Source organism: Callithrix jacchus, chromosome 2 (genome assembly GCF_049354715.1).
Source record: "Callithrix jacchus isolate 240 chromosome 2, calJac240_pri, whole genome shotgun sequence".
Classification (NCBI taxonomy): domain Eukaryota; kingdom Metazoa; phylum Chordata; class Mammalia; order Primates; family Cebidae; genus Callithrix; species Callithrix jacchus.
The window spans coordinates 113,511,049-113,521,891 of NC_133503.1; positions in this window are offsets into that span (position 1 = coordinate 113,511,049).

Here is a 10,843-nt window from a genome sequence, read left to right on the forward strand (position 1 = left end):
GGCCAGGCTCAAATGACATGTCTGTGCCCTGAAAATAGTGGTCAAGACAGCCTACCTGAACAACTTAAGGAGTAATCACCCAAGAAAGATAGGGGTTCAATTGCCAGGAAAAGATGTGGCCATTTCCAAAAGATATTAAAAGGTATTTTCTTCTCAAGAGCCTTTAAAGAGAGAACGAACAATGGAAGAAATACAGCTTCTCCAATGAGAAGTTGGGACAGAGGCTTCTGGGTAGACAAAAACAACAGATGTGTACTGTGAATACATTGTACCATTTCCAAGACTCTAATCCATCCTCAAAAGACACACTTTGTCACCACTAAGGTGTTCAAAAGCACTTTCTGTCCAGAGAGCGTCCAAAAATGCTTCCAGACTAATCACACACTGAAATAAGCATACGGGTTCCCTGAGGACTCTCCTGAAGGGGATAGTGCTCATTCGTATGTAAGAGTTCTGTTGTGCACAGAAACCTAATCACTCGCATTGCTCTGCACTCACACTTCATATATCTTCAGTGCTGATGAACTGTTGTTATACAAGTGAGTTAGGAAATTTCCTCTGGTCTATTTCTAGTGGGCCCTGGCTTTCATTATCAGTGGCTGCTAAAACCTTAATGGAAAAGAAAACAGTTGATCCCAACAAGTAAAAACAGTTGTAGTGAAACTGGACAGTTCAATAGCCTGGAGAGTTTGTTTATCGCCTCTTGTTACTAAGCAACTTGCAAACCTTAACTATGGCGGTACTCTGACCCATGAGTACTAACTCAGGCAGTCATAAAATGATTTGGGGAATGATTTATTCTGAGACAATCCACTGTGTCTCTCTCAGATATTTCCATATGTTCCTGTAGTGATTTTGTAGATGATGTGTAAAAGTTAATAGGGAGTACTTGGTGCAATCATGTTTTCGCATAGAAATTTTGAAAACACAAGTGACTCTATGAAGTTCCAGATTGCCAGGTAAGTTAAAAAGTCAACCTAAAGCTGTAATTAGCTGAAACTAAAAAGTGGAAGATATTTTACCTTTTCAGTTAATTTTTTCTCTCAAATGACCTGGGAATTTTATTCATTTGCTTATTTATTTATTGTGGCTATTTGGATTAAAACAGTATTCTTTTTTTTTTTTTTTTTGGTCACAAGGCCACCAAAGCAAATAAATCAAAAAAATAGGGGAAAGAATTTTAATTCTGTTAAAATCTAAAACACATTTGCTTCTGATGACCCACATAAATATATCTGTTAAAGAGTGGGCTTAGTAAAACAGATAATTTAAATTAAGACAACTTTCCTTCATCCTTTCATCTAGAGCATTCTTATTAACAACATGTTTTGCAACCTTTTTCTTTTTATTCACAGAAATCCAAGGACATTGTCTCCTTGCCCTGTTCACAAATTGTCTGTGCCAAAAAGGCTTGGCTCTCACTCCACTGAAAAGAGGCTTCAACAGGTTGCATCTCACCACATGGGCAACTTTGTCCCAGGCATTCCAAGTATCACACGCATTGACAGTAGGATTCACAGGGTCTAAAATGGCCTAAGAAGCAAGAAAATTAAAAACCAAAACTGTCAATTTCTAAAATATGTTTCTCTCTCTCTCTGTATAAATATAAATATGTATGAAATAATTTGGGCTGTGTCTACACCCAAAATCTCATCTTGAATTGTAATAATCCCCACATTTCAAAGGTGGGACCAAGTGGAGATAATTGAATTACAGGAGTGCTTTCCCCATACCATTCTTGTGATAGTGAGTGAGTTCTCGTGAGATCTGACCGTTTTATAAGAGGCTTCCCACTTTGTTCAGCTCTCATTTCTCCTTCCTGCCACCATGTGAAGAAGAATGTGTTTGCTTACCCTTCTGCCATGATTGTAAGTTTCCTGAGGCCTCCCCAGCCCTGTGGAACTGTGAGGCAATTAACCCTCTTTCCTTTATAAATTACCTAGTCTTTGACAGTTCTTTATAGCAGAATGAACTAATATAATATATATGTATGTGTATGTATGTGTGTATGCATATAGTTATATGGTGAGAAGAAATTCATGCCAGAGTTCAAAGAAGGAACTTAGTTAGGGAAAGGAGTCTCTGGGAAGAAGAGAGCAAGTCCATGGAGGGCTAATCCTACCTATCATGAAACAGATGCTCCTGATTCTGCCCTTCTAACTCTCCTCATTTTTCCTTTTAACATGAGCCATTTCTTCCCAAATTCAACGTTCAATTTCCTTCTCATGTTGTTGTCTATTTACACATTCTGTTTATTCTATTCAAATTACTCTTTATTCACATTTGAGAATTAGGGCTTTGGGAAAGTAATCAAAGGAAATTGACTTTGTGGTAATTAAGGTCTCCTCATTTACATGTACTCCCAATAAAGCTCTGCTTTGTTGCCATCTCTTTCTTGATAGCAGAGATGCTTCTTACACCCAAAGAACACAAAAAAGATAGCTGGTTAACTTGTGTTTCTGCTACCCTTTACAAAATTGAGGAATTTGAAATGATAGTGTCTGTGCCAGTGTCAGTTTCTGCATATCGAACCGAAAATTTGAGGACTCCCGTCATTCCCTGCACCGGGCTGAACAGCATGGGTGGGCTGTGATGCCAGTCCCCAGATGTAACTGTGAGGACTCCCTCGTGTAATAGGAGGGGAGTCTCCAGGACTTAGACACAGAATGAAGGGTTAGTTACACAGCCCAAACTATGTATTTTCCCTGGCTCAATTAGCCCAGGAAAAAAAATCAAGCTCAACAGGCATTCTACAGAAGAAATTCTAGTTTTCAATCCCGGTACTTACCAAACCATGGTAAGATTTTTACCAATCAGATTGGAAAAACATATTTAGAATATCTATCATTGGTGAGTCTGTGAGGAAATGGATCCTCCAGCTCTGCTGCTGAGAGTGTCTTTTTTGAAGCCAACCCTATTAAAATTAGGTATGTTCTGTCTCTTTGGCCCAGCATTTTTCACCTCTACGAATTTATCCTGGAAAACTACTTCTGTAAGTGCTCAAGATATGTCAAAAGAATGTTTTTTAATTTAATTGTTCATATTAATAAGCATTAGAATCTTCCTCATTAGGAAAATGTTTAGGAAACAGCTCTTCCTATGCTATCCACTACAGTTATGAACCACTTGAAACGTGGCTAGTCTGAATTGAGTACACACTGGATTTTGAAGATATGAAACAAAATGTAAAAATATCTCATTAATTTTTATATTGATTGAATGTAGCAAAATAACATTCTGGGTATACTGGCTTAATACATTACTAAAATTAATTTCACCTTTTTAATGTAGCTATTAGAATATGTAAAATTGTATATGTGACTTGCATTTGAACCTTGCATTATATTTCTCTTAGACAGCACAGATCTATACTATGGAGTCACTAAAAGAAGCTACTCTCTATCTATAGATATAAAAAGATCCACTATAGATTAATTGAAAAACAATTTAAAGGCAATACATGAAGTATAAATCCAGGTTTTTGTTTTTTTTAATTAGACATATAAAAAATAAATTTGTAGGAATATGCTCCAAACATTATTGAGAAGTGGGGATTGGGAGTTAAGAAGGAAGCATTTTCTATACTAAGTAGAATTTTTTTAAGAGGGAAAGCTAGAGATACATTTGCAGAAATTTCTCTTTACTCAAAACAATTCAGTCTATACTCTTTCAAGGTTGTGCTTTTCCTTGAGGTTTCTGTGTTGCAGAGAGGGTTCTTTCTCAGATACCTTTGCTTAACACAAATAACCTCCCATTCTGTATCCCAGAGGGAAATAAGACTAGTCCCCAGGGAACAAGCCCCAGTAACTTACAAGGGATGACAGAGTCATTCTGTCGGGAGTCAGCAACTCTTTCTGCCCATCCAATCAGTAATAATCAGGTATAACCAGGTGAAGAGGAGAGGTATTAACCACCTGGCCAACCCAGGCAATAGGAAAATGTGAAAAAGAGGAAGATTTCCCACCAGAGGATCCACAGAAAGGTGGTACCAGCAAAGGCAGTCTTGCGCTTCTCTTTTGAGATGAGGGTACTGTGAATGGGTTTGTAGTTTTCACATAAAAATTGGATTCATACCACACATTTTTGCAGTTTATGTACACCAGGAAAAAAATTAAAGCTGAAGATTAAAAACAAACTTAACGGAGAAAAAAAGTGAAAACCGACATACGGTTTCAGGATTTCCTGTTCGTTGATTTCCAAACATGCATTTTACTGACTTGGCATTCACTGGCCACAGAAATCACTTTTGATGATATTGCAAGGGAAGAAAAAGTTTTTCTCAATCCTCTTAGAGTCCCTAGCTAGTTCGGAAAAAAAAAAAATCAAACTAACAAAGATAGACCAACAGGAGAAAAACACACAAATTTATTTAATATAAATAAATTCTTTATTTACCTTAATTATCACAATTTCCTTTAATTACTTCCCCAAAGCTCTAATCCTGAAATGTGAATAAAGAGTAATTTGACACAAGAGCCTTTACAAAGCAATGAAGATTCAAAGAAAAAGTCGTACCCAAGTGTCTTTTATAGTAGGTTTAACAAACGTGAAACGATTTTACCTCACATTTAATAGCATGTTTACATATATATCGACATAGCTGACTTGTGTCCATATTACTATTTTAATCGTTTGACGTTATTCCTTGCACACATCTTTCTATATGTTACCATGTTTCCAAAACTTGTCTTGAATAGTATTTCATCAGTGAGTTTACTTGCTCTTCAGGGAAATTTTTGTTTTTCTCAGTTTTCATTATCTATAATATTAGGTTGGTGCGAAAGTAATTGCAGTTTTGACCTTTATTTTTAATGCACTTTTCTGAACCTTTTTTCAAAATAATTATTTTAAATTTTCATGGGTACCTAGTAGGTGTGTGTGTGTGTGTGTGTGTATATGTATATATACACACACACATGGGGTATATGGGATATTTTGATACAGGCATACAATGTATAATAATCACAAAAGGGTAAATGGGGCATCCACGACCCCAAGGCTGAACCTACATTTTTAGAAATTTTTTTTTAATTTTAAAAAAAAAATTTTTTTTAATTTGTTTTCTCCAGTGATAACTCCTCTGGGTATTTCTAAACTCTCTTTTTAAATCTTTGAGTTCTTATGTTTATGATATATTTATATTTCATGAAATAAAATGTTGCCCAGGTTAGAGTGGAGTGGCACAGGTGTGATATCCTTGAACTTCTGACCTCCCACCTTAGCCTCTCAAGTAGCTGAGATACAGGGGGCCATCACTGCACCCTGCTCTATGACATACTTTTAACATAAATGACCTCAGTTTATTTTTTGATACCAAAAGAGCAAACATTTTCTGGAGTGGAATTAACTTGAAAAATTGTTTGAATATTTTAAAATCCTTAACACACAATACATCCTTAGTATGTATTATCAGATTATTCTCCAAAAATAGAAAACCAATTAGAGGACTGTAACATATGTGGTCCAATTTCCATACAATTCCACCTTTCTTAAGTCTTAGAATTATTATTACTGCTATTTTAATAAGAAAGTTTCTTCTTGAAGATCTATAAATGTTCTCTACCACAAAAAAACTTTTAAGAAGTGTTTTAAAACCACACCTATCATCTAACCTAAGATCTATGCAGGCAAGAAGCTTTATTTCTCTGTCCTTTTTTTTTTATTTTCACTAGTAATTTTCACTCAAGTGTGGAAAGATATAGAGAATATTTAGAGATGCTTAGAGATAGGAGACAATTATATAGAAGCAATGTATGTTTTTACAAAGTGACTAATGTTAATATGAATGTGAAGCAAAAAAATATACCATGAGTAAACAGTGTGTCATTCAGATTAACAAAGATTATTAGCAACTTTATACAAAGACAAAGAAGACATAGTCCTGGTAGAGAATGGCTCTATATAAATGTGGTATAATCCCCATCTCTATTTCTGCCAAATGAAGAATTTATACAAATATATTCAAATTCTCTGTTTATCTCAAAATATTCAAACTAGTCCCTGTGTCTCCGTCATATCCTTCACCATTGCTAGATTTTGTTGTAAGCAAAGGGGAGGAAAGACACTAGAACAGTGTTAAAAGAAAAACTTAGCTGAATTACATTTAAAGGTGTTTAACTGAGCAATGAACGATTTGCATATCAGAACGCCTCCAGAACCAAAGCAGATTCAGGGAGACTCCAGGGATGCCTTGTGGTCAGAAAAAAATTATAGAAAAAAAAAGCAAGTGACATACAGAAATCAGAAGTGAGGTACAGAAACAGCTGGATTGGTTAAGGTTGGTGTTTGCCTCATTTAAACACAGTTTGAACACTCCAGAAGCGTATGAGTAGTTAAAGTATGGCTGCTGGGATTGGATAAGACTCAGTCATTGTTACAAGCGCATACTCCTAAGTGAGATTTTCAATCTTGTCTAGCTATTAAGTTAGGTTGCCATTGGCCCAAAAGGACTCAAATAGAGAAGTACGGAGTCCTTCTCAGGCCACATTTAGTTCACTTTAACAATGGGCACATGCTGGTCATCCTCTGGAAGGTCACCCTGCCTCTGGTAGAACAGACTGCAGCAGAAGAACTTAGGCATAAACATTAAACGTCCATTCAAATGTGCTGGGAGTTTATTTTTACCTTTTATGTGCCTTCTTCCCTTGTGCCAATCTATTTGGTGATGCCCCTGAACATTTTTGTTTCTATTCTTTGATTCCTACCAAACCATTATGCTGCGCTTTGAAATAATACACTACAGATATTCCATATTCTATACCAGCCCTTGTGTCCCATACCCCTTCTCTCTATATATATATCCCCTCTGCCTACCAAGAAAGGGGTGGGCCCTGAACAATAAAGAAAAGGGACATAAAAAGAGAAAGACTGTCATGATTCCCATGTGCTGGTTACATTCTTATTTTTTTCAGTGGGGTTGGCAAATGATGTCTTGAACCAATGTGTCATTAAATGAATCAGCTCCTTCACCCTCACAATAGATGCTACAGATGCCTTGACAAAATTCACTTGGTCCCACAAAAGAGCCAAGGCACACAGCTGTGCCTCCTCTCCATCATTACAGAGGTACAGTTTGAGGCAAAGGTGAAATTTTAAATCTGTTAGCACCAAGGAACAAAGACAACTCTGAGAATTTCCTCCCCCCTCTCCTCCCCTGGTTTCCCCTGATACAAATGAGCACGACATTCTGATTAATTAGACTTTGAGCATTTAAAACAAAATAGCTTTTTGTATGCAGGAAAGTTATTCTAGTTTTCCCAAGTAATTAAAAGAGAAAACTGCAGCATTCTAATACCTGAGCATTCAAATTCAGTACACCCTGGTACAAGAAAAGCTGTCTCATGAGAAAGATTTTCTTCCTATCAGCAAAGGAAGTTGATTTCTCAGGAGCAGATTTAATTACTTTATGCAAATATCATCAGCAAAGAAGCCAGTGCCACTATACTCTCTGCCCCCAATAGTCTATTATCATCTCTCTGTTTAATATCCAAATTGTTACGTGTATGTACAGGCATGTACTACATGAGGACCTTTCAGACAATGTCAAACCTCATGTATGCCAGTGGTGCCCTAAGAGTGTAATGGAGTTGAAAACTTCCATCACCTATGGAAGTCATAGCCATAGCGACATCACAGCACAATGTTTGTGGTGATGATGGTATAAACAAACCTACCTTATAAACTTTATAAAGTAAAAAATGTTACAGTAAACTAAAGTTAATTATTGAAGACAGAAAAATTTTTGTTTACAGTGTAGCCTAAGTGTACAGTGTTTATAGAGTATTCAGTAGGGTGATGTCCTAGGCCTTCACATTCATTCACCACTCACTCACTGACTCACCCAGAGCAACTTCTAGTCCTCCAAGCTCCATGCATGTTAAGTGCCCCATACAGGTGCACCAGTTTTTGTCTTTTACACCATATTTTTACTGTACTGTTTCTATGTTTACATTCACAAATACCAACCATTTTGTTACAGTTGCCTATAGTATTCAGTATAGCCTAGGAACAACAGGCTATGCCATCTAGGCTTGTGTAAGTCCACTCTACGATGTTTGCAAAATGACAAAATCTCCTAATTATCCCCTTTACTAAGCAATACATTACTATCTCTGTTCTTTCCTAACCAGCTCTATTCCTCTCTCTCTCTATATATAGAAGTGGATGTAGGAGAGAATTTACCACCTGGACACTTGAAAGAATTAACTATGCTAATAAATATAGAGATGATTATAAAAGACATATTTAGATCAAACTGAAAACAAATAACCTACTTCAATTAACCACAGATTAATGAGGGAGGAATGTTAGATTAAACAGCACATATGATCAAATAATCCTCTACAGTTAAAAACTGCAGTCTCATAAAACATTAACTCAGGCTGTGCTCTAATTGAATGATATATAAATGCTTGCTTCTTTCATCATAGTCTACTTTCTTCTTTTTCTTTTTTTTGTTTTTTTTGTGAGTCAGGGTCTTTTTTGTGGCCCAGGCTGGAGTGCAGTGGTGCGATTTCTGCTTACTACAACCTCTGCCAATAAAAGTCTGGGAAGGAAGATATAAGAGAATAAGGCCCTAATTCTTATCCATTAGAATTTATAAGGAGTAAAAGCTCTTTAGATTCAGAGCTGTGTTAAACCCCCCACATCTTTTGGTGTTGAGAGAGTTACAGATTGACTTTATTAACTCTAAAAGTGTAATGAGACTGAACATAATTGGGAAAGACCTGAAAGGACATTTTGGAAACGTTACTAGATATGAGAAAATGAAAAGAACAAGTGTTGCAAGCTTCTCAAGCACATTTAACTTTAATTTCAGAATCCGAGGTGCTTGAGGGAGCTGCTGATGGATTGGCAGCCCTAAAATTTGGATGAAAACACTTGGAGGATCTATAATTGCCATTGTGATTATGTTATTGATCTGTTTGGTTTCTCTTTGTGTAGTCTGCAGGTGCAGATCCCAAATCCTCTGAGAAGTAGTTCGCCAAGATAAATCTGGCTTGTTTACCTAGCTTTGTTAAAACAAGAAGGGGGAAGATGTTGAGAAATGTTAAGTTTGTGAATATTGATGTTGAGAAATGTTGAGTTGTTGAGAAATGTTAAGTTTGTTAATATTGCTGAATGCTGAGTATATGATAGAATATATTGTTTGCTAGGAAGAATGATGGCAAGGAAAACCCAGCTGGATCCCCCCAAGTAGAAAACTACTTGGGGCATTCTAAAGTGGCAGGACAATATATAAATATCATACACCTGTTAAAACAATTCTTTACACTATCTGACCCTGCCCCCATGCTGGCTTGTGGAGAATACTTTTCAGGTTGTTTGTGATCAGTAGGCACCAGCTGACTACTTGGTGTGCTTTGTGTTAAGAGAAAACATAGAACACCTGTTAACAATGATCACCTGTTCAGAGAGAATAACTGCATGGGTCACAGTCTACTTGGGGCCTTCAGCCTGGAATGCTGTCAACCCCTGAGGCTCTCAGTTTGGAAGGCTGCTGGCCCCCTGGATAGACTCACTTTGCTGCTCTATCTGGGTGTCTGCCTCTCAATTCCTTCTGCACTGCCTGGGTGGGGCTCTCTATGGCTCAGCTGGTTCTCAGTAGTGGACTCTGTCTTCAATTATTTTGGCTTATAATTTTCTGTTTCTACTTTGTGTGACTTGGATGAGTCTATTAAGATCTGTTCTTACTATTATCACTTGTAAAACAAGAATGCTTGGCTGTCTTCCTGTGCAACAAGTACTATCCTAAGGGCTTTACATTTATGGCACACTTACTTTGAAAAACGCTGTGAAGTAGGAACTATCATTATCTCCAGTTTATAAATGAGAAAACAGAGTCAGAGAGGTTAAGTAGCTTGCCCAAAGACACACGGCAAGGAAGTTAAAACCATCTATTGCCACTGTGTAGATCTGAACACAAATGTTTTGTCATCAATGGTTAATTCCATACTTCTTGGACTTTAATGACCATGAGAATCACCTGGGGATCTTTTAAAAACAGTCTGTGATGCAGTAGGTCTGGAGTGGGGCTCCGAAAATGTATTCTAACAACTTCACAAGTGATACTGATGCTTCTGGTCTGAGGATCATATCCAGAGAAGAAATACTGTCAACCATGTCCTCGTCAAAGTCATAGCTCTGGGCTGCATCATGGCACATGGCTATGGGACTAGTTGTCTCACACATGTGTAAGACATAGAGGAAATAACATAAGATGCCTGCCAGTGAGGATCTGATGTGATCATCTGAGTCTTGCTCTGACAATTATTAACGTTTAGTTGCCCATTAAAATTCTTTAGAATTCTAGGATTTTGTCGGCTCATCTCCTGTCAAATTCACTCCCCATCACCAATGGAGAGCAGCAGAGTTACTTAATCATTTCAGTCTTTTTGAATTCATTTCACACAGCTGTACTCAAAAACTTAGGAGACTTAGAAGTTGATATGAAAATATGCTTCTGCTCCTCCAGGAGACATTTTTAGCTTGAAAGCTACTGAGCTAACCTCAGATCCTCAAGACAATTACTCAGGAGCTGCTGTTGGCTAACAAGTGAGCATTTGAAGCATGCACACAAGAGAAAGGAAGCATTTTACACAAACACAGACCTATATGATCAGGGCCTATGTAATCAGTCCTAAGAAAACTAAAATATCTTTTCCTAATAAATATTCATTGAGCTAAGCACTTTGCTACATGATTTCAAGTTAAATGTCATATATTAATTCTCACAACTGTCCTGTGAGGTAACTTTCTCATCCCTGTTTTATAGATAAAAAAACAGACTTACCCAATGTCACGTAGATAACATGAAATCGATCTGGGATTTGGCTCCCAGCCC